At 46.0% G+C, this 22,732-nt stretch overlaps 1 pseudogene; it reads right to left on the bottom strand.

The window, feature by feature from the left end:
• Positions 1-336: 336 nt before the first annotated feature.
• Positions 337-22,732, bottom strand: part of LOC132591163 (zinc finger protein 721-like) — a 48,156-nt pseudogene continuing 25,760 nt past the window's right edge.

The raw sequence follows: 22,732 nt of genomic DNA, 5'->3' as shown, positions 1-22,732 counted from the left end.
TGTGAATGGAAATTTTAAGTTGAAAATGTCAATAAATATAATTTTTTTTAAAAAAGAAATGTAAAGTACTACACTTGGGCAAAAAAAATGAAAGGCACAAATACAGGATGGGAGACACCTGGCTTGAGAGCAGTACATGTGAAAAGGATCTAGGAGTCTTGGTAGACCACAAACTTGACATAGGTCAGCAGTGTGATGCAGCAGCTCAAAAAGCCAATGCAATTCTGGGCTGTATCAATAGGAGTATAGCATCTAGATCAAGGGAAGTAATAGTACCACTGTATTCTGCTCTGGTCAGATCTCACCTGGAGTACTGTGTCCAGTTCTGGGCACCACAGTTCAAGAAGGATACTGACAAGCTGGAACGTGTCCAGAAGAGGGCAACCAAAATGGCCAAAGGCCTGGAAACGATGCCTTATGAGGAACGGCTTAGGGAGCTGGGTATGTTTAGCCTGGAGAAGAGAAGGTTAAGGGGTGATATGATAGCCATGTTCAAACATATAAAAGGATGTAATATAGAGGAGGGAGAAAGGTTGTTTTCTGCTGCTCCACGGACACGGAGCAATGGATTCAAACTACATGAAAGAAGATTCCACCTAAACATTAGGAAGATCTTCCTGACAGTAAGAGCTGTTCAGCAGTGGAATTTGCTACCAATGAGTGTGGTGGAGTCTCCTACTTTGGAGGTCTTTAAGCAGAGGCTTGATAGGCATATGTCAAGAATGCTTTGATGGTGTTTCCTGCTTGGCAGGGGATTAGACTGGATGGCCCTTGTGGTCTCTTCCAACTCTATGATTCTATGATTTCTTATTCTTTCTTCTACTTCTTTTTTCTCTGTTTTCTTTCATTTATCCTTTTTGTATATATCAATAATCTGTAATGGTTGAATGTAATGTTTTATATTGTATGTATTTTTAAGATTTTGGTATAATAAAGGTTTTTAAATTATATAGTAAAGGAAGAGGACAGTTGGAGGTGGGAGGGACATGCAAGGAACGCAGGGAAGGAAGGATCTCTCAGGGTGGGAGATGGGGAGAAGAGGGGGGTACCCAGGGGAGAGCTGGGGGAGCCTGCCTTTCTATGGGTTGATAAATTATATGATATATAGGATACAAAGGTAATAAATGGTATTTTAGTTATACTCCCTCTTCCTTTTCTTATAAAATAGTTTTTGTAAGGTTTGTTTAATAATTTTTTATTTTCTCTTTTTTGGTTTCCCCTCTGTATGAACCCTTTGATGGGAAGTGAGATGGCTAGTTTGACTGAAGCTCTTTCCACATTCCAAGCACTGATATGGTTTCTCCTCTGTATGAGTTCTTTGATGGGACATGAGATTACCCTTCTGATTGAAGCTCTTTCCACATTCCAGGCATTTATATGGTTTCTCCCCTGTATGAATTCTTTGATGAGAACTGAGATAGGACCCGCCGCTGAAGCTCTTTCCACATTCGAAGCACTGATAGGGTTTCTCCCTTGTATGAATTCTTTGATGTGAAGTGAGACTCTGCCCAAAACTGAAGCTCTTTCCACATTCCAAGCACTGATATGGTTTCTCCCCTGTATGAATTTTGTGATGGGAAGTGAGACTCTGCCCAGAACTGAAGCTCCTTCCACATTCCAGGCACTGATATGGTTTCTCCCCTGTATGAATTCTTTTATGGGTATTGAGATGGGTACGTTGACTGAAGCTCTTTCCACATTCCAAGCACTGATATGGTTTCTCCCCTGTATGAATTCTGTGATGGGAAGTGAGACTATCCTCGCGACTGAAGCTCTTTCCACATTCCAAGCACTGATAGGGTGTCTCCCCTGTATGAATTTTGTGATGGGAAGTGAGATGGCTACTTCTACTGAAGCTCTTTCCACATTCCAGGCACTGATATGGTTTCTCCCCTGTATGAATTCTGTGATGGGAAGTTAGATGGGAGCTTTTTCTAAAGCTCTTCCCACATTCCAGGCACTGATATGGTTTATCCCCTGTATGAATTCTGTGATGGGAAGTGAGATGGCCACTTTGCCTGAAGCTCTTTCCACACTCCAAGCACTTATAAGGTTTCTCCCCTGTATGAACTTTTTGATGCAAATTAAGACTCTGCTTGTGGCTTAAGCTCTTTCCACATTCCAAGCACTGATACAATTTCTCCCTACTCTTTGTTCTTTCATGTGAAGTGAGGCTATCCCTCTCTACGAAGCTCTTTGTATGAATTCTTTGATGGGAAGTGAGCTGATCCTTTCGATTGAAGCTCTTTCCACACTCAATGCACTGATAGGCCCTCTCCCCTGTATGAATTCTGTGATGGGAAGTGAGATGGCTACTTCTACTGAAGCTCTTTCCACACTCCATGCACTGATAGGCTTTCTCCCCTGTATGAATTCTTTGATGGGAAGTGAGACCACTGCTGTGACTGAAGCTTTTTCCACATTCAACGCACTGATAGGGTTTTTCCCCCGTATGAATTCTTTGATGGGAAGTGAGACAATACTTCCGATTGAAGCTCTTTCCACATTCTCTGCACTCATACAATTTCTCTCTACTGTGAGTTGTTTTGTGTGAAGTGAGGCTATCCCTCCGAACGAAGCTCTTTCTTTGACGGGAGGTGGACTGGGAGCTCTGATGGATGTTCTCTCCACACTCTGAATATTCATATGGCTTCTCCACTATGTGGATTCTGTTTTGGTCCCCCTTGTTCTTCCCTTTCAATTCATCACCATCTGCAATGAAGAGAGAAGCTAATTAGAGCCTCAGAAATAAATGGAGCTTCATATATTGAACAATGTTAATGAATTCTGGTGATAGAGGAAGAACTGAAGAAAGTTAGATGTGAGGCCTTTCACTGCCTTTGTTGGCTGGTATTAACTGACATTCTGAAGGAAATCAGCCCTGAGTGCTCACTGGAAGGACAGATCCTGAAGCTGAGGCTCTAATACTTTGGCCACATCATGAGAAGAGAAGACTCCCTGGAAAAGACCCTGATGTTGGGAAAGATGGAGGGCACAAGGAGAAGGGGACGACAGAGGATGAGATGGTGGGACAGTGTTCTTGAAGCTACCAACATGAGTCTGACCAAACTGCGAGAGGCAGTGGAAGACAGGAGTGCCTGGCATGCTCTGGTCCATGGGGTCATGAACACGACAAAATGACTAAAAAACAACAATTAACTGACTTACTGCTTGGCTTTTATCTGGGATAGATTTTGTTTGGCTCAATCATGGAATCCCCTCCATCTCCAAAGTCAGTCATCTCTTTGGTCAACCAAATGCAGGCAGAGGCAAAAGCAAAAGCAACAAACCTGACAAAATTTACATCAACTTCCCTAAAACTCTGAAGCCTACATTTAAGAAGGCCTTAGCGGTTCAGACCAGTCTGTGTAAAAAGGCATGAATAGACAAAGAACATTCACAGAGAAGACTATTGATATCCCTCCATTCAGGGATCGTGGTGGGGATGTGAGAATCCCAGATGCTGTTGGTCTCCATCCATATGTGGGATGTAATCCACTGGGAGCAGTCAAGTACAGCATTCCTTGTTTTGCTAGAGTGGACATGCAAGGGAATGTTTGGTCCAGGGAGTCTATGAAACAAACAACAACATCTTCACCTGCACATTCCCCATCAGCAGTTACTTCAATCTGGTTGGTCTAAATTTAAATTTATACGTAAATCACTTTGAACCCCCCTCCCATGTTCATGAGGAGACCAACTCTGTATTGTTTCATTCGTAACACAAGAGGAAAAATGACACTTAATCAGTGGTGGAGCTTCATGCTCTGGCACCGGGGGCGGGGCTGGCGCCCGTTCTTGGAGCGGGTTGCGCCTTCTGGAGGGGCGAAGCATGCCTCCCGGAGGAGTGTGGCATGCATTCCGGGGGCGGGGCACGCGTTTTGGGGACGGGGTGGGCAGCCAGGATGGTGCCCCTGGGATCGCGCTGCTTGGGGCGGCCCGTCCCCAATGCCCCTATCTTCCTACGCCCCTGCACTTAATCTAAGCACAATGGCCACAAGAGCTCCTGACTAGGCATTCGGCTATACAATGTTGAATGTTGAATGTTGTAGACTGTTCTCTCCTGTTTCCCCCTTTTTTGTTTCAGTTTAAACCAAATCCTGAACCCAATAATGATGAGCCATATATTATAGATCAGGGGTCAGCAAACTGTTTCAGCACAGGGCTGGTCCACTGACCCTCAGACCTTGTGGGGAGCCAGACTATATTTCGGGCGGGGGGGGGGTAAACAAATTCCTATGCCCCAAAAATAACCCAGAGATGCATTTTATTTTTATTTTATTTATTTATTTAAATTATTCATTTTATAATAATAAAAGAAAAATTGAACATAAAACCACAAACAACAAATTAAAACACAAAACAAATAAATTCTTATCATATCATAACTTTTTCTAAACATTGTTATGTGGACTTCCCCGAACCTCCCCCCAACTGATTTTCATTTTAGCGTTTTCATATTTCATAACTTTAACCTCCTTTCATATTCTGACTTAACCATAAATTATAACCTTAGTTACATTTATTAAACCTAAGTATTACTCTACCTTCCTCTCATATTAACCTTAACAAAACTACCTAATTTTATACCCCAATATCCTCTACCTCTACTCCTAAGCCTAAAAAACCTCTTCCAAGATTTTATATAATTTCAAATTCACATAAGATCATATTTTACCTATTATATATTGTTTTTAAAAACAAATAAAAGTTATACAAGAAGGAAAAAAATGGGCAGCACATGGAGACCTTATCTGCGTTCAATCTGCAAAGCAGGATCAGGTTACTTTAAAGAGCCGTGGCTTCTAGTGCTGCGCGATTGATCGGTAAGTTGCCCGACATTGTTAGGGCATTCAGATCACAGCACTGGTTTTAGACATTTTGAGCTGCCAATACATTGCGGTGGCCGGGGAGCTGTGATGTATTCCTAGCTCAAATTGCCTGCAGATGACAAAGGCACAGGCAGGCAGGCAGGCAGGTGGAGGAGCCCATAAAGGTGCTCTCCTTCTCCATCTCCATCTGCCTGCCTCCCCCCACCCCAAATCTGAGCAAGCCCCAATACCTCTCCGGCTCCATCCATCCATTTCCCCATCTCCACTCCCCTGGAACTCACCAGAACTCTCGGAGGTCCCTGGGAGGGAAAGCTCAGAGGTTGTGGGGAGGGATGCAGGAGACAACCTGACCAGGTCAACCGTCCATCTTCCCCCTTCCATCCTTGCTAGCTTGGCAGGATCCGTCTCTTTCATCCTTCCTGAGGAGTCAAGGAGCCAAAACAAGCTGCAGGGTCCTGGGAGAGAGGAAGAAGCAAAGGGAGCCTCAGAGGTCCTGCAGGGATTATCCTGCCCTAGATGTTCTCCTGCCCCTGGAGAAGCACAAATGGGGCAGCCCCTTCCCAAGAGAAACCCTATTTCTAAACATCTCCAGTGGTTCCAATTTCACCCGTTTGCTCCTCACCCTACTTTATAAGGCTGGCATGGTCTGCACAGTAGTGACCTGAGCGCAGATCCCATTGAACTCAGTGGGGCTTATGGACAGAACTTGGTGCCCAAACCAGTCACCATTCTGTCCCCAGGCCTGAAAACTGCAGCCCCAGAGCATGGGCAGAAAACAGACTAGTAGTTATTACATGCTAGGTGCTTTATATGGAGAGCCCTGTTGACACTCTTTGAGCTCTCTCATGGCAAGCCAGGCAGATGTTGTGGCCCTATTTGCCTCTGTCTGGGGTTCCATGGGGACCAAATCTGTATGTGGAAGCAGAGGAGCTGGTGATGCCATGTTTCTGAAATATCATGAGATGAATACACCACTCCTCCTTAGATATTGTCTGTGTTTATACACTATCTTCGCGAGTCTCCAGTCTCAAAATGTGGCCCCCACCCTGTCATGGAAACCATCAAAGTATAGATCAGAGGTCCCCAAACAGAAGCAGAGGAAGCCAGCAGCTTCTCAGAAGGTTTAACCCAGGGGTCCCCAGACTACGACCCGGGGGCCGGATGTGGCCCAATTGGCCTGCCAATCCGGCCCGCGCCGACCCCCGCCGCCTGCCCCCGCCGCCCGCTCTTACGGCGCGCAGCGCGGCAGCGCTCTTCCGGCTCGGGAAAAAAGCGCCGAAAATCCTTTGTGCACATGCGTATGGACCTCTCCCGACCCGGAAGAGATAATTTCTGGTGCACTTCCGGGTCAGGGGAGGCCCATATGCATGCGCACAACGGATTTTCGGCGCTTTTTCCACCCTGGAAGCGCGCCGCCGCGCCAGTAAGCACCTGTGCGCATGCGCACGGGCGCACACTCCCCCGCCCACCGGCCCGCACAGGCGTGCGCTCCCCTGTCCTCCGGCCCGCCGCGCGATCGGCGCAGTGGGAACCGGCCCAAACGCCGGTAAGTCTGGGGACCCCTGGTATAGATCAACCACATGTCCTAAATCTGTAGTGTTCTTAACAACACCAGGCATGCAGACCTTTATAATCTCCAGAGGTGAGCTTTGCGCTCCTCTTGTGACAAGATTCCCAAATGCTTAGGGCAGCTTGATAGAATTAGCCTCTTTTGAGATTGCACCAATTTCCATTTATTGTTTATCAAATCCCACAGACTCTCTGCCAGATTTTTTCCAGAAGGTTTTACAAGTACCTATCAGGATGGGAAGGATTTTCTCACAGTCAGCCAGAAAGGATTTTATGCATTCCATGTCCTCTAGTACAAGCCACCCAATGAATGATAATCCCTCCTCATTGCAAATGTTCCCATCTGGCTGCAGCTTCTCCTAACAAATGTGACTTATCCCCAGATCTGAAGGGGTTTATTTGCATGCCCAGTTTTCCTTGACCCAAAGCCCCCTCCCCAAAAGGAAGGCAGCATCTGGATCCAAAAGAAGAATAAAGCTGCAGACCTCCTGCAGAGTGGACAAGGGGGGACCCTCTGCTCCATGACCTGGGGGTCTTTCCCCACCAGGCATGATCTAAACAGGGACCCCCCCATGCACCCTCCCTGCACCACCTGGCAGTGGCATAGCAAGGTCTGGTGGTAGCCGGTGCCAGGCAAAAACGTTTCTCTATAACTGAGCCTTTGGCTGGTTAATATATTATGGCCTTTTAAAAATGTTTGTGGGAGGCGAGATCATTGGTTTGCCTTTGTCTTATTATGCATTTAGAGTTCTAATTTTGCACTTTTGTGTTGTGAATTGCCCTGTAAACTTTGGATGAAGGGCAGGATACAAATATGATAATAATAATAATAATAATAATAATAATAATAATAATAATAATAGCAGCAGTGAACAGCTACAGTCAATGGGGGTACCATCTTGAGTAAAATATTAGGGGGGAGCAGGTGTCATGGAAAAAGCAACATCATGTATATAACATAACATAAACGTTGGTTTATTGTGGTGCATCCTGGGAGTACCACAGAGGGCTGCTGGGAAATATCTAAAAACCTGTATTCATGAAAAAGTGTCCTTTTGCCCTTTAAGAGGAATTTCTCTGCTCTGTGTGAAAGGATGCTTATTTTGGGAAGTGCTGGGGCCATAACAGGCTATCACTTAATTGGCTTGCTGACTCCAACCTGTGTGAGAACTAAGAGAGGGAGTTGCTTAACTCCTGACCAGTTGAAATAAAAGTGCCTTTCTAAAACCCCTATAGGGTAATCCACAAACTCGGAGTTTGAATTGATTGGCTTAAGGCTAAGATACACATGTGTGCTAAATCCTTAAGACCTGTAGGTTTTGAAATGCTTAATCACTTGAGCTTGAGTAGTACCTTGTTGAATGCCATTGTCTGTGCTCTATCTTGGAGTGGATGCCGTGCTGGAGAAGGCTTGGACTCGTTTTTCTCTTAGCTTTCTATATGTATGTATAAGTTAGTGAGTTTATACCTTTGTTATTTTATTGTAACCTTTCTTGAGAACTGTATAACCATTCTTCTTTAATCTTACTTCTGAATAAATAGTTAAAGGACAATTGTCTGAGTTTTGTTCCTTTGGCTGCTCTGCTGAATCCAGTCCTAGACTGTTCCCACCCTAACAGGCCAACCTTCTGTCTGAATTTCCCTAAGGGGAATTCAGTGGTGGCAGCTAAACCGTAAGATTTGTGTTTAAAGTATAAAAGCGGGAGAGCGCACTTCGTTTCTGCCTTACGGGGTCCAGCGACGCCTTGGATAAGGGACTGGACAAAGGAGGAACAAGGGAGGTGGCTCCCCAAATCTCATGACAGCAGCCATTGGGCATAGCCAGGATTTATGTGAAGGGGCAGAATCTCAATTAATTAAGGATTTGATTCCCCCCATTGGAGGCCCATGGACCCGAATAAGCCCCGCCCTGCAAAACTGATCACAAGATGCAGCGTGCACACACCATTTGAATGGCAATGCCCATTAACATGGGGGGGGCTCAAATATTTCATGGGGGAACCAAAGGGACCTCGGTGCCCTGGGGTTATGCGAATCTGAGAGGATGAGAAGCAGAATTTGTTGCTCTCTCTTCCACTGCCCCCCCCTTTTTGGCTGGGTTTCTACATCCTTCTGGGAGGCAGAAATCCATCAGGTGGGGATGATTTCTTATATATGAAAGGATGTCATATGGAGGAAGGAGGATTGTTTTCTGCTGCGGACACGGAGCAATGGATTAAAACTTCAAGAAAGAAGATTCCACCTAAACATTAGGAAGAACTTCCTGACAGTAAGAGCTGTTCAGCAGTGGAATTTGCTACCAAGGAGTGTGGTGGAGTCTCCTTCTTTGGAGGTCTTTAAGCAGAGGCTTGACAGCCATATGTCAAGAATGCTTTGATGGTGTTTCCTGCTTGGCAGGGGGTTGGACTGGATGGCCCTCGTGGTCTCTTCCAACTCTATGATTCTATGATTTCATGGGGGAACCAAAGGGACCTCGGTGCCCTGGGGTTATGCGAATCTGTGAGGAAGAGAAGCAGAATTTTTTGCTCTCTCTTCCACCATCCCCCCTTTTGGCTGGGTTTCTACATCCTTCTGGGAGGCAGAAATCCATCAGGTGGGGATGATTTCTTGTCAATATTGTTGCTGGAATGTTTGCAGTGACTGTGAGCTTCCATTGGATCATTGTAATGGATTGATTTGAAGTGATTTCTGCACCAGGCAAATGAATTTTTATCCCCCCAATTACCCCCCCCCCCCGGCACACACCTGTATATTTTGCCCAACCTAAGGTGGCAGCCCTACCTAAAGCACAGGAAGGAAGCAGCAAAAGGCGCTTTATGAGCTCCAGGGTAGGACGGAGCGAGGCGGGGAGCGCTTCCCTCCACCACCGGGCGCCCCCCTTCCTTCCCCAGCTTGTTTTGGCCTCCTTGATCCCTCTGTGTTATCCCGAATTACGCTTCCTTTTCTCCCCCCTTTCCAGCCTCCTCCTCTCCGCCCCTTTCGCCCAAACTCCTCAGGCGGCGCCTCCAATTTCTCCCCTTCGCTGCTGATCTGAACAGGGACCCCCATACATACACCCTCCCTCCACCCCTGGGACCCCCTTCTTTCTCCCCCATTGCACCCCCAGGGGGAAGAGAGAGGAGGCTTGGCAGAGAGGAATTGGGGGCAGGACCCTCTGCTTCCTCACTTGGGGGTCTCCCCCCACCAGGCATGATCTGAACAGGGACCCCCATTCATACACCCTCCCTCCACCCCTGGGACCCCCTTCTTCCTCCCCATTGCACCCTCAGGTGGGAGAGAGAGGACCCTTGGCAGAGGGGAATTGGGGGCAGGACCCTCTGCTGCCTCACTTGGGGGTCTCCCCCCACCAGGCATGATCTGAACAGGGACCCCCATGAAGCCTCTCTTGCAGCCCTGGGACCCCCTTCTTTCTCCCCATTGCACCCTTAGGGGGGAGAGAGAGGAGACTCACCGAGGAGAGAGAAGAAAGCAGCCGGAAGAGAGGGAGGGAATTTGGCCAGGGAGGACCTTCACTTCCTGTCCTCTCTAGGAATCCAGCTCTGCTCCTTTTAACCCTTGCAAAGCCGAGGGTAATGAGCCCGCCCTTCCCTCCCTGCAGATTTCCTGCTTCTACGCCTGCGCTCAAGGGGCTGCCCACCCCCGTTTCTCCCTCTGTGCCAAGGACTCTGCCCCAAGGAGCCCACATCTAAGCAGACTAACAGCAAGGGTGACGAGGGTGGCCATGGGGGAGTTACTTGGCTTTCTCCCTTCCCCAAAATAGAGGCTGCTGGATCCCAAGGAAAGGCTGGAGTACTGTGTCCAGTTCTGGGCACCTCAGTTCAAGAAGGATACTGACAAGCTGGAACGTGTCCAGAGGAGGGCAACCAAAATGGTCAAAGGCCTGGAAACGATGCCTTATGAGGAACGGCTTAGGGAGCTGGGTATGTTTAGCCTGGAGAAGAGAAGGTTAAGGGGTGATATGATAGCCATGTTCAAATATATAAAAGGATGTCATATGGAGGAGGGAGAAAGGTTGTTTTCTGCTACTCCAGATAAGCGGACACGGAGCAATGGATCCAAATTACAAGAAAGAAGATTCCACCTAAACATTAAGAAGAACTTCCTGACAGTAAGAGCTGTTCAGCAGTGGAATTTGCTGCCAAGGAGTGTGGTGGAGTCTCCTTCTTTGGAGGTCTTTAAGCAGAGGCTTGACAGGCATATGTCAGGAATGCTTTGATGGTGTTTCCTGCTTGGCAGGGGGTTGGACTGGGTGGCCCTTGTGGTCTCTTCCAACTCTGTGACTCTGTGAGAAGAGGCCAAAGTCTGCCTAGTGGCAGGAGGTGTCTTGGCCTCAGAAATGGCTCCATCAAGACACCCCCTGGGGACAAACCCTCCAGCTCAGCAAGTGGGAGGGGGAAGAATGGGGGGGGCCTTCCCAGCCAGGAGATCCCCCCCCCATTTCCCACCCTGAGCGGGGCTGGACCAATCAGAAGCTTCTCCATTGCACGGCTGGCCAATCCCCTTTCAGATTCCCCTTGGCCTCGTCCTCTCCTTGGCCCCACTTTCCTGAGGGAGTTTTCCTCCTGAGTTTCCCTCTTGGCTGCTCCCCCTCCCAGCTTCTCTTTCATTTCTCTTCATTTCTTCTTCCTTCTCTTCCTCTTCCTCCCCCCCACATTGTTTGGGGGCAGCTGGATTTCCCACCCCCATGGTCAGGCAGGCCCAGGAGGAGCCCAGTGAGGCGTCAGGGCCACGAGATGGCATTTCCCCCGCCCCTTTCCCAAAAAAGGCAGGAACGCTGTGTTGTTTCTTCTGGAAGCCCCAGCCGTTCCCAGAGACTATGGGCTTGTTTTCTAGTAGCAGCAGTTGCAGAGAAACTCCAGGATGGAGACCATCCTTGAAAGCTCACTCTGGGATCTGAGAGAGAGACGTTTGCAGACCTGCCACCCAGAGCCCTCTCCTTCTCCTCCTTGCATTGCCTCATCCCCTTCAGGACAAGATCTTAAAGCGGCTTCCCATCCTCTCCTCTCCAGGAATGCAGCTCAGGCCCCCTGGCTCTCGCCTTTTCTCCGCGGAGAGTCCTTGTAGTCCGGTTAATATACACACTGACCTGGGGAAAATTGCAACAAAAGCGCTACAACTGGCATTTTGATGAGAATTGGGTGTAGAATAACATATAAAAATTTAGACAAAATTAGCTAACAGGAACACTGAGAAATCGTGATTTCAAAATGGCCAACCTGCTGTATCTATTTTATTGTATTTCGATTAGTTTTCTAAACTTGATTGTGTATATCCTATGTTTTTTCATTGTTACCAAACATCAGGGAAAATAATACAAAGTTGTCATTGATCTAATTATTAGGCTAAATAATTTCTGTATTTAAATGTTTGCTAAGAAACAACAAAGTGAAAGCAATGTTACATTGAAACAAGATCACAATAAGGCGCTTGAACCAGAACTTTTAATATGTATTCACAAATAACGAGAGCAGACATCAGTCATCCATATCATCTTCTATATCAGAACAATGTTCAATCAACAACACATTTTCACAACCAATGGTCTGGCACTGACCACAAGCTGTTGAACATGGAAAACTATTTTTTGTGTGCATTGGATGCAAAGAAGAGCAAACTGAAAGCAAAGTCGGAAACAAGTAAACTATGGCTTGAGTATCAAAATATGGTTGATCTTGCTAGAAAACTCATCACAGGCGTAACTGACTGCTTTTAACAAGTCATTCAAGAATTTATAAAGACAATGTAAAGTAACATAAATAGCACAACCACGTGTTGCAAAGTATCAGAAAAGGACTTAGTCCAACATAAATGCAATGTCCACAGTCATAAGTCGTAGTTCATATGTCATAGTTCAGATAGGGTATCCATATGGAAATGAATCAATTCAAAAGTATTTGCAAAATAGATGTAAATGCTTGAGTTCCACAGAATGAGGTGTTCACCAACGTTTAGGTAGGTGGCAGCGAAGCGTCCGAATGATCGGGCGGGGCATGGGAATATCCACAGGTGAAGACAAGGTTCCTAGGCTACGTAGGGATAAGAACAGGGGTCCCCAGACTGCGGGCCAGATGTGGCCCAATTGGCCTCCCAATCCGGCCCGCGGCGACCCCCGCTGCCCGCTCTTGCGCAGCGCGGCAGCGAACTAGCGAACTTCCAGATCGAAAAAAATCGCCGAAAATCGTTTGTGCGCATGCGTATGGGCCTCTCCCGACCCAGAAGAGGTCATTTCCGGTGCACTTCCGGGTCGGGGGAGGCCCATACGCATGCGCACAAATGATTTTCGGTGATTTTTTCCAGACCTGGAAGCGCGCCACCACGCCAGTAAGTGTGTGTGTGCATGCGCACAGGCGCGCACTCCCCCGCCTTCCGGCCCGCCGCGCAATCGGCCCGGCGGGCACCGGCCCAAAGTCCGGTAAGTCTGGGGACCCCTGGATAAGAACGATTATTCCACAGGAAAAGTTTACTCATGGCTGAGTACTGCGGGTTTAGTTCAAAAACAGACTAGACAATCAGCATACACAGCAACCCCACAGATCATGACACTTTTGAGTCTTCTAGCACAAGCTGAACAAACAAGAAAAGTTCTATTTGCCAAGAAAAAGTTGGTGTCAGTGTATCAGGGGCCCAAAGGGCCACAATTAAGGTGATAGTGTAAATCCTTATAAATCTTGGAATATGCTATATTAGAAGAGTTATAGTAACCTGTTGCTTTAAAGAAAGTGATGATTCAGCAAGAAGCCATCCCTACTGGGATAGAAGGTCAGCTAATACGTCAATCACAAAGAAGCAATTCATAAACTAGAACATAAATTGTTACATCCACACGTAACACAGGTTCCCATGCATGTAAACTAACAATATGTAACAGATCACGGTGAGAATCAAAGTTTAGTTAGTGATGCTAATTGTGCATGCGTATTAAATATGAAATGAGGTAATGGTGAATATTAAATATACAATGATGTGATGATTCATGTGATTGGTTAAATCAAAAACCTTTGTCTGAAATGTTATAAATTCCTCTGCCCAACGTTGGGCGGGGTTGCAGTTTTGCGAAAAGATTTGACTGTAACCTTATTGTTTTGCAATAAACATAATTGACTCCTAACTCCTCTTGTCTCTGAGTTTTATTGGCTAACTCAGAAGATAAGCCATTTTTTTTGGCTTGCAACATCAGGAGACGGGTTCTTTCAGGCAGAAGTCAAGTTAATACAGTACTTTAACTTTGAGGAAGTCACAGCATTAAAGCCAGCAGGACATGCAAAGCTTGTATTCAATTCATTGTCTTATATATGGTGTTAGCCTCCCTGAGCCTGGTCTTGGCTGGGGAGGGCGGGATATAAATATAATTTTTTATTATTATGGTTCTTTTATATATTTGTACATGGCTATCATATCACCCCTTAACCTTCTCTTCTCCAGGCTAAACAAACCCAGCTCCCTAAGCCGTTCCTCATAAGGCATCGTTTCCAGGCCTTTGACCATTTTGGTTGCCCTCTTCCGGACACGTTCCAGCTTGTCAGTATCCTTCTTGAACTGTGGTGCCCAGAACTGGACACAGTACTCCAGGGTTATGTTCAAATATATAAAAGGATGTCATATAGAGGAGAGAGAAAGGTTGTTTTTTGCTGCTCCAGAGAAGCAGACACGGAGCAATGGATTCAAACTACAAGAAAGAAGATTCCACCTAAACATTAGGAAGAACTTCCTGACAGTAAGAGCTGTTCGGCAGTGGAATTTGCTACCAAGGAGTGTGGTGGAGTCTCCTTCTTTGGAGGTCTTTAAGCAGAGGCTTGACAGCCATATATCAAGAATGCTTTGATGGTGTTTCCTGCTCGGCAGGGGGTTGGACTGGATGGCCCTTGTGGTCTCTTCCAATTCTATGATTGGAATATATGTGGAATATGATTCTATGATTCTATGATTTCCTATTCTTTCTTCTACTTCTTTTTTTCTCTTTTTCCCTTTCATTTATACTTTTTGTATATTAATAATCTGTAATGTTTGAATGTAATGGTTTATATTGTATGTATTTTTAAGATTTCGGTATAATAAAGGTTTAAAAATTATATAGCAAAGGAAGAGGACAGTTGGAGGTGGGAGGGACCTGCAAGGAACGCAGGGAAGGAAGGATCTCTCAGGGTCGGAGATGGGGAGAAGAGGGGGGGGTACCCAGGGGAGAGCTGGGGGAGCCTGCCTTTCTATGGGTTGATAAATGATATAATATACAGGAGGCACGTCCAACAGGTAAATTGTGATATACCAGTAGATCACTAGATGTCTGTGGTAGATCACCGCTAGATCACTGGCACCCCTAAAAAAAGCTCACCCAAAATGTTCCTCCTCCCTAAAAAAAGCCCTAAACAAAAATGGGCCTCCCTCCCTCCTAAAAGAAGCTCAACAAGTTTGACCTAAACAGCAAAAAAACAGGGCTTCCCTTCCTTAAAAAAACTCAACAGCTTTGACCTGAACCCCCCAAAAGGGGGTAGATCACCCCCAGTTTTTAACTCTGTGAGTAGATCAGAGTCTCTTGGAAGGTGGCCACCCCTGATATATAGGATACAAATGTGATAAAGGGTATTTTTACTTATTTCCCCCCCTTCTCTTTTTCATACAATTGTGTTTTGTAAGATTTGTTTAATATTTTTTTCTTTTTTGGTTTTCCCTGTGTATGAATTCTTTGATGGGAAGCGAGAGTATGCCTGTGACTGAAGCTCTTCCCACATTCCAAGCACTGATATGGTTTTTCCCCTGTATGAGTTCTTTGATGGGACATGAGACTATCCTTCCGATTGAAGCTCTTTCCACATTCCAGGCATTGATATGGTTTCTCCCCTGTATGAGTTCTTTGATGAGAACTGAGATAGGACCCGTCGCTGAAGCTCTTTCCACATTCGAAGCACTGATAGGGTTTCTCCCCTGTATGAATTCTTTGATGGGAAGTGAGACTCTGCCCGAAACTGAAGCTCTTCCCACATTCCAAGCACTGATATGGTTTCTCCCCTGTATGAATTTTGTGATGGGAAGTGAGAGAGGCACTCTGACTGAAGCTCTTTCCACATTCCAGGCACTGATATGGTTTCTCCCCTGTATGAATTCTTTGGTGAATAGTGAGCACAGCCCTCTCCCGGAAGCTCTTTCCACATTCCAGGCATTGATATGGTTTCTCCCCTGTATGAATTCTTTTATGGGTATTGAGATGGGTACGTTGGCTGAAGCTCTTTCCACATTCCAAGCACTGATATGGTTTCTCCCCTGTATGAATTCTGTGATGGGAAGTGAGACTACCCTCCCGACTGAAGCTCTTTCCACATTCCAAGCACTGATAAGGTGTCTCCCCTGTATGAATTGTGCGATGGGAAGTGAGATGGCTACTTCTACTGAAGCTCTTTCCACATTCCAAGCACTGATAAGGTTTCTCCCCTGTATGAATTGTGCGATGGGAAGTGAGATGGCTACTTCTTCTGAAGCTCTTTCCACACTCCAAGCACTGATAAGGTTTCTCCCCTGTATGAATTGTGCGATGGGAAGTGAGATGGCCACTTTGCCTGAAGCTCTTTCCACACTCCAAGCACTTATAAGGTTTCTCCCCTGTATGAACTTTTTGATGCAAATTGAGACTCTGCATGTAACTAAAGCTCTTTCCACATTCCAAGCACTGATACAATTTCTCCCCACTCTTTGTTCTTTCCTGTGAAGTGAGGCTATCCCTCTCTACGAAGCTCTTTCTTTGACGGGAGGTGGACTGGGAGCTCTGGCGGATGTTCTCTCCGCACTCTGAATATTCATATGGCTTCTCCACTATGTGGATTCTGTTTTGGTCTCCCTTGTTCTTCCCTTCCAATTCATCACCATCTGCAATGAAGAGAGAAGCTAATTAGAGCCACAGGAAGAAATGGAGCTTCAGATTCTTGAACAATGTGTTTTTTTAAATTCGATTCTTGAACAATGTTAATGAATTCTTGTGATAGAGGAAGAACTGAAGAAAGTTAGATGTGAGGCCTTCCTATAGTTTTCCCTGCCTTTGTTGGCTGGTATTAACTGACATTCTAAAGGAAACCTATTCATTCTGAAGGAAATCAGCCCTGAGTGCTCACTGGAAGGACAGATCCTGAAGCTGAGGCTCCAATACATTGGCCACCTCATGAGAAGAGAAGACTCCCTGGAAAAGACCCTGATGTTGGGAAAGATGGAGGGCACAAGGAGAAGGGGACGACAGAGGATGAGATGGTGGGACAGTGTTCTTGAAGCTACCAACATGAGTCTGACCAAACTGCGGGAGGCAGTGGAAGACAGGAGTGCCTGGCGTGCTCTGGTCCATGGGGTCATGAAGAGCCGCACACGACTAAATGACCAAAAAACAACAATTAACTGACTTATTGCTTGGCTTTTATCTGGGATAGATTTTGTTTGGCTCTATCATGGAATCCACTCCATCTCCAAAGTCAGTCATCTCTTTGGTCAACCAAATGCACGCAGAAGGAAAAGCAAAAGCAAAAGCAAAAACAACAAACCTGCCAGAAGTTACATCAACTTCCCTAAAAACTCTGAAGCCGACATTTAAGAAGGCCGTAGCGGTTCAGACCAGCCTGGCCATTGTGTAAAAAGGCATGAATAGACAAAGAACATTCACAGAGAAGACTATTGATATCCCTCCATTCAGGGATCATTGTGGGGGTGTGAGAATCCCAGACACTGTTGGTCTCCATCCATATGTGGGATGTAATCCACTGGGAGCAGTCAAGTACAACATTCCTTGTTTTGCTAGAGTGGACATGCAAGGGAATCTTTGGTCCAGCCAGTTGAAACTTCCTTTTCCTCCTGGCCTGGAGCATCCTTCCTTGCATGGGACTAGTGGGTGGGCGTGACCTTTCCAGACCTGGTAAAAGGCCAAGTCACACTGGCCCCTTTCTCTTTCCTCCCCTTTTTGTCCTGCCTGCTTCCTGCATCACCTGGACTGGACTGCTGGCTGCCACAGCAGTTCCCCAGGTCATCTCCCATATGGGGTAAACCTGTTTCTACATGTTTGTAACTTTAAGCCTCAAGCCTGCCTTCAGGGATCACACTGTGCTCGGCCTGATCAGAAGTAAAACTATGGTTTTGTTACTTATGAATAAGACTGTGGTGTCTTTATTCTTTTAGGAGGGATTCAAAGGGGTCTTACCAGGAATATTAGAACATATCTCAATCTGGACAAGCCAGACCAAATTGCTAGTTGTCTTAAGAAACTCACACAAGTTTGCAACCAGCTTTCTCTGCTGCGTCAGAAGCGGAATGAACTCTGCTAAGTGCAGAAACTTGCTAGCGCAAGTTAGGGAGGATATTAATAAAAAAAAATATTTGTTGGGGTTTTTCGTCTACATGAAACCAGATTCAGCTCATTTCACTCTAGCAATTAAGAGTTGGCTGAACGCCCAGAACCAATAAGGAAGGTTGAGAGATCTGCCTGCAGATATGGGGCTAGCAACTCACCGGTGATTAATGTATATGCCTATACAAGGCAGTGTTACTTGTAAAGATGGTGTGGTGGTGTATGGAGTTGAAGCTGAATAGAACTGTTGTCATGAGAAAGCTTAGAGAGAGGGAAAGTGTTTGTTTTGTTTTGTTTCCTTTAACTGTATATATGCTAGTTATAGGTAGGTAGCCATGTTGGTCTGAGTCGAAGCAAAAAATAAAAAAAATTCCTTCAGTAGCACCTTAAAGACCAACTAAGTTTTTATTTTGGTATGAGCTTTCGTGTGCATGCACACCCATTCCCACCCACCCCCACCACCCTCTGTATATATATATATGGGTCTGACACTTCTGTTTCCAGTGTATATATGCTGTACATAATAAACTTTGTTTAGTTAAGTCAGCTGTTAGTGGCAGTGACTACACTACTTCATTTTGTTTCATCGGAGTTTGCAGCCAAGCTTTCAGGAAGTCTGCACATGCTCTGCAGTGGTTACTACAAGAACTCTGCACATGTACTGTGGTCTTTAAAATAGACTTCAACAATATTCTCCTGCCACCCTCAACATTCCCACACCAAATGGTGGAGGTTCATCACATAGAGGTATATATCGAATTTCAAAACGGATCTTATGCAGAGCTCTTTGGTCAAGATCCAGCAACGTCCACGCCTCATCTATGAAACAAACAGCAACATCTTCAACTTCACTCTCCCCATCAGCTGTTGCCTCAATCTAAATTTGGTCTCAATTTAAATATATACGTAAATCACCTTCTTCACTTTAAAACCCCCTCCCATTTTCTCTATTGTTTCATTGTTGACAAAAGAGGGGAAATGACTATTACTCACACAACAGCCCTAAGAACTCCTGACTAGGCATTCGGCTATGCAATGTTGAAGGTTCTCTGTTCTCTCCTGTTTACCGTTTTTTGTTTCAATTTAAACCAATTCATGAACCCAGAACTCACACACTGACCACTAATGAGGAACGACATGTTATTCCTGCAAATTTATTCTGCTATTTTTGAGATATACAAATGACATGAGAAGACTGGGTATTTGTATCATTTTTAGTAAAATAAATAAATCAATTACATGATTCTGCTCTCATGGACAAGAATTGGCTTAAAGCAGGGGTCCCCAAACTAAGGCCCGGGGTCCAGATGTGGCCCAATTGCCTTTTAAATCCGGCCCGCGGACGGTCCGGGAATCAGCATGTTTTTACATGAGTAGAATGTGTCCTTTTATTTAAAAGGCATCTCTGGGTTATTTGTGGGGCATAGGAATTCGTTCATTCCCCCCCCCAAATATAGTCCGGCCCCCCACAAGGTCTGAGGGACAGTGGACCAGCCCCCTGCTGAAAAAGTTTGCTGACCCCTGGCTTAAAGTGTTTGCTAAATGCCTGTATCGACTATTTGTCCAGTATGAAAATGAAAATGAACTTCGATAAAAGCAAAATAATGGTTTTCGGGAACTCTCGCAAGACCTATACCGTGTTTCTCCAAAAATAAGACACTGTCTTATATTTTCTTTTTCCTAAAAACAACAACACTATGGCTTATTTTCAGGGGATGTCTTATTTTTCCCTCCTTCTCCTGCCGCGGCCGGCATTGCTGCTGCGCCTATCACTATGTCTTATTTTCGGGGTATGGCTTATATTCCTTGAATGCATAAAAATCCTGCTACGGCTTATTTTATGGCTAAGTCTTATTTTCGGAGAAACAGGGTAGTTGGGTTTTTGGTGGGAAACACATCCAACACGTACCCAAATTCAACTATCTGGCGATCACTCTCCATCACAGGCTCCGGTGGTCTTCGCCCTGTGCAGCGGCGGTAAAGGCCAGCAAGCTGTCTATGCAGGCCATAACGCGCTTCTTTGTAACCAGAGGTAACCAACACATCCCTTCTGCCCTCAAGGCCTTTAATGCTAAAGTCAGAGCTCAACTGCTCTATGGAATTCCCATCTGGATTCACCCAGTCAGTGGAGGAAGTGCAGGCAGCCTTTCTATTTCAGACTTTCGCTGTCCCATGCTGTGTACCTTACGCTGCCTTGTGTCTAGAGGGAGGCCAACATAAGCTTGAGGCAGTTGCCTGGATTAGTTTTCTTTTATGTTGGCTAAACATTTGCTTCTCAGCAGATAAAGCCACTTTATTTAGCGAAGTTCTGTCAGACTCCTTGCCTTCCCCAGGGTTACAACTGTTTTGTACAAGGATATGACAACTTGGGCTTCCAGAGGATCTCCTAGGTGCCGTGGCTTTCCCAATTGCCAAAGCCATGTTAAAGACTAGGTCAGTGTTTCTCAACCAGTGTGCCTCCAGATGTTTTGGGACTACAACTCCCATCATCCCTGACCACTGGTCTTGTGAGCTAGGCATGATGGGAGTTGTAGTCCCAAGACATCTGGAGGCCCACTGGTTGGGAAAGACTGGACTAGGTTATGGGACACAGAGCGTCAGGAACTAATTCTAGCTGCAGAAAAAACATGTTCCCCTCTTCATTTTCAACTCTCTCGGGTGTAGGAATCTAATCCCATTTATCTACATTTTCTGTTTAACCTGAAAGAAAGAAGAGCTTTTTCACTGGCTAGGCTTAACGCTAATCCCTCTAACCTCCTCTGGTGTAGGTTTGCGGGGATGGCAGAAGGAGATAGGATCTGCCCATGTGATGCTCACATGGTCCTCAAATGCAAAATGTATGATGATCTCTGCCAAAAATACCTAGATCAATTATGTATCCCAACCATAGCTGCCAAGTTTTCCCTTTTCTCGCGAGGAAGCCTATTCAGCATAATGGAAAATCCCTGAAAAAAAGGGATAACTTGGCAGCTATGATCCCAACATGGAAACTGGAGATAGAGATTATACGCTTCCTATTACAGGGGAGAGACCGGGAGCTCACCAAGACAGAAGCTAAGTTCCTCTGTTTGATCTTTTGCCACCGAAGTACATTACAGGACCCTGGCCTTGTTGGAGCCCCACAGAGGGAAGCAGATTGCTGGCCTCCTCTCCCCTTTGGCAAGTGACTGTACTGATGATATGGCGACGATATCGTACTGGCTTATTTATTTGTTTTGAATGTTTGTAAGTGATGCCAATAAAGGTTTGATTGATTGATCATTATAAGTCCTATGATCCTTGTTTTAAAAGCAATAAAAAGTTATTCCAAAAAGAAAAGAAAATGGCAACACACGGAGGCCCCATCTGCATTCAATCCTGAAATTAGGATCAGGTTACTTTAAAGCAGGCATCCCCAGACTTCGGCCCTCCAGATGTTTTTGTGAGGAGTAACAAGTAACCAAGGGGTTAACTGTGTACTGTCCACCTGACCACTGAGGAAGATATCATGTTACAGAATATACTGGAAGCATTTCTTTGTGTAACAGTTGGTTTCGATTCTGCCTGGGAGACGGTCGCAAAATGTCTGCGAGCTCACCAGGTCGTTTGTTGTTTTCTCTGTAAAATAAACTTCAGTAGTTATTAGAACACCTCGGACTCTGTGTGTTCTTAAGAGGCTTTTTATCCAAAGGCTATACAAGCTACCGCTGTGCGTGAGAAAGGAAAAAGGAGAACTCTGCTGTTTTACTGCCAAGCCCGGGTCTACGGAGCAGAGACGCTAGAGAAAGTGTGCCAGGCGGCATTTAGTGGCTCCTAATTGAGTCGTAAATCGCTCAAAGGAGTCCTATACTCGTCACAGGTTATGGGTAACAGGTCATGAGAGATAAAAGGTCCTGAACCTAATCAATCACCAAAGCAATAAAAGGTGATTGCAGCTGTAAAAGCCTTGGAGAAAGCCGGAGTAAAAAGCCAGCTCGAGAAACCTGTTTTTTGCAGTCGGCAATTAACAGATGCACTCGCTGGCAGAATGTCGCTGGACTGGAGGCTGGGATCCGCAGTCTACCCGGAGGAGCAACGTCAGCTATTCTGAGTGAGTACAGTACATTGCTGGACACGGAGCCCGGGGGTAGACAAGATGGCAGAGCAGCTCCAGGAGACGTTTGTCGTGCCGTTCCAGAGGCTGAATGGCGACAACTATGCAGAGTGGAGAGAAAGGGCCAGAATGTGGTTGCTGGGAAAGGATTTATGGACTTGTGTGTCAAATCCCCCAACCCCTGCCGCTGATAACTCAGCAGCTGAAGCGCAGAGATTTGCGGCAGAAACCAGGAAAGACAATAAAGCTCTGTGTGCCATTGCCATGAGCTGTGATACTACGCAACTGCCCTATGTGCAGAATGCTGCAAATGCTAAGGAAGCCTGGGACAGTTTGGAAAGGGTCCATCAGAGAAAAACAGCTTGAGCTAAGCTGCATACTATGAGGCATCTTTTTGAGTTGTGACTGAGGCCAGGACAACCCATAAAGGAGCACATTGCCAATGTGATTGATGCATTCCATAGGCTGCAGCGGCATGAGCTTGTGTTCAAGGAGAAGGAAAAAGTTTATATCTTGCTGTCTAGTCTGGGAAACGTCTATGAGCATTTGTGCCTAACGTTTGAGGCCATGCCTGATGATGAGCTTACGCTAGCTTACGTTTCTGGTCGTTTGGCGGATGAGGAACAGCGACGCCAGAGAGAATTGGCAGAGAAGGGGGGCTGTGGGCGCAGAGAAGCCAGTGGGGGTGCAGGAAAAAGCACTGAGGAATCCACTGTGAGAGCGTACACAACAAGGCTTTGCTTTCGGTGCCAGCAACCGGGGCACGTAGTGAGATTCTGCCCAGCTCCGGAAGCAGTCAAGGTCACTCAGCCAGGTGCCAGGCAACCCAGCGGACGTGGTCGTGGGACCAGCCAGCAACGCCAAGGCAGAGGGCGTGGGAAGACTACAGATAAGCCTGTCAGCCAACATCTTTCTGCTGCCTTAGCAACGGTTAGAAACAAAAGACAG

Source organism: Zootoca vivipara, chromosome 12 (assembly GCF_963506605.1).
Source record: "Zootoca vivipara chromosome 12, rZooViv1.1, whole genome shotgun sequence".
NCBI classification, from domain to species: Eukaryota; Metazoa; Chordata; class Lepidosauria; order Squamata; family Lacertidae; genus Zootoca; species Zootoca vivipara.
This window is presented reverse-complemented; position numbering and strand designations above follow the sequence as displayed.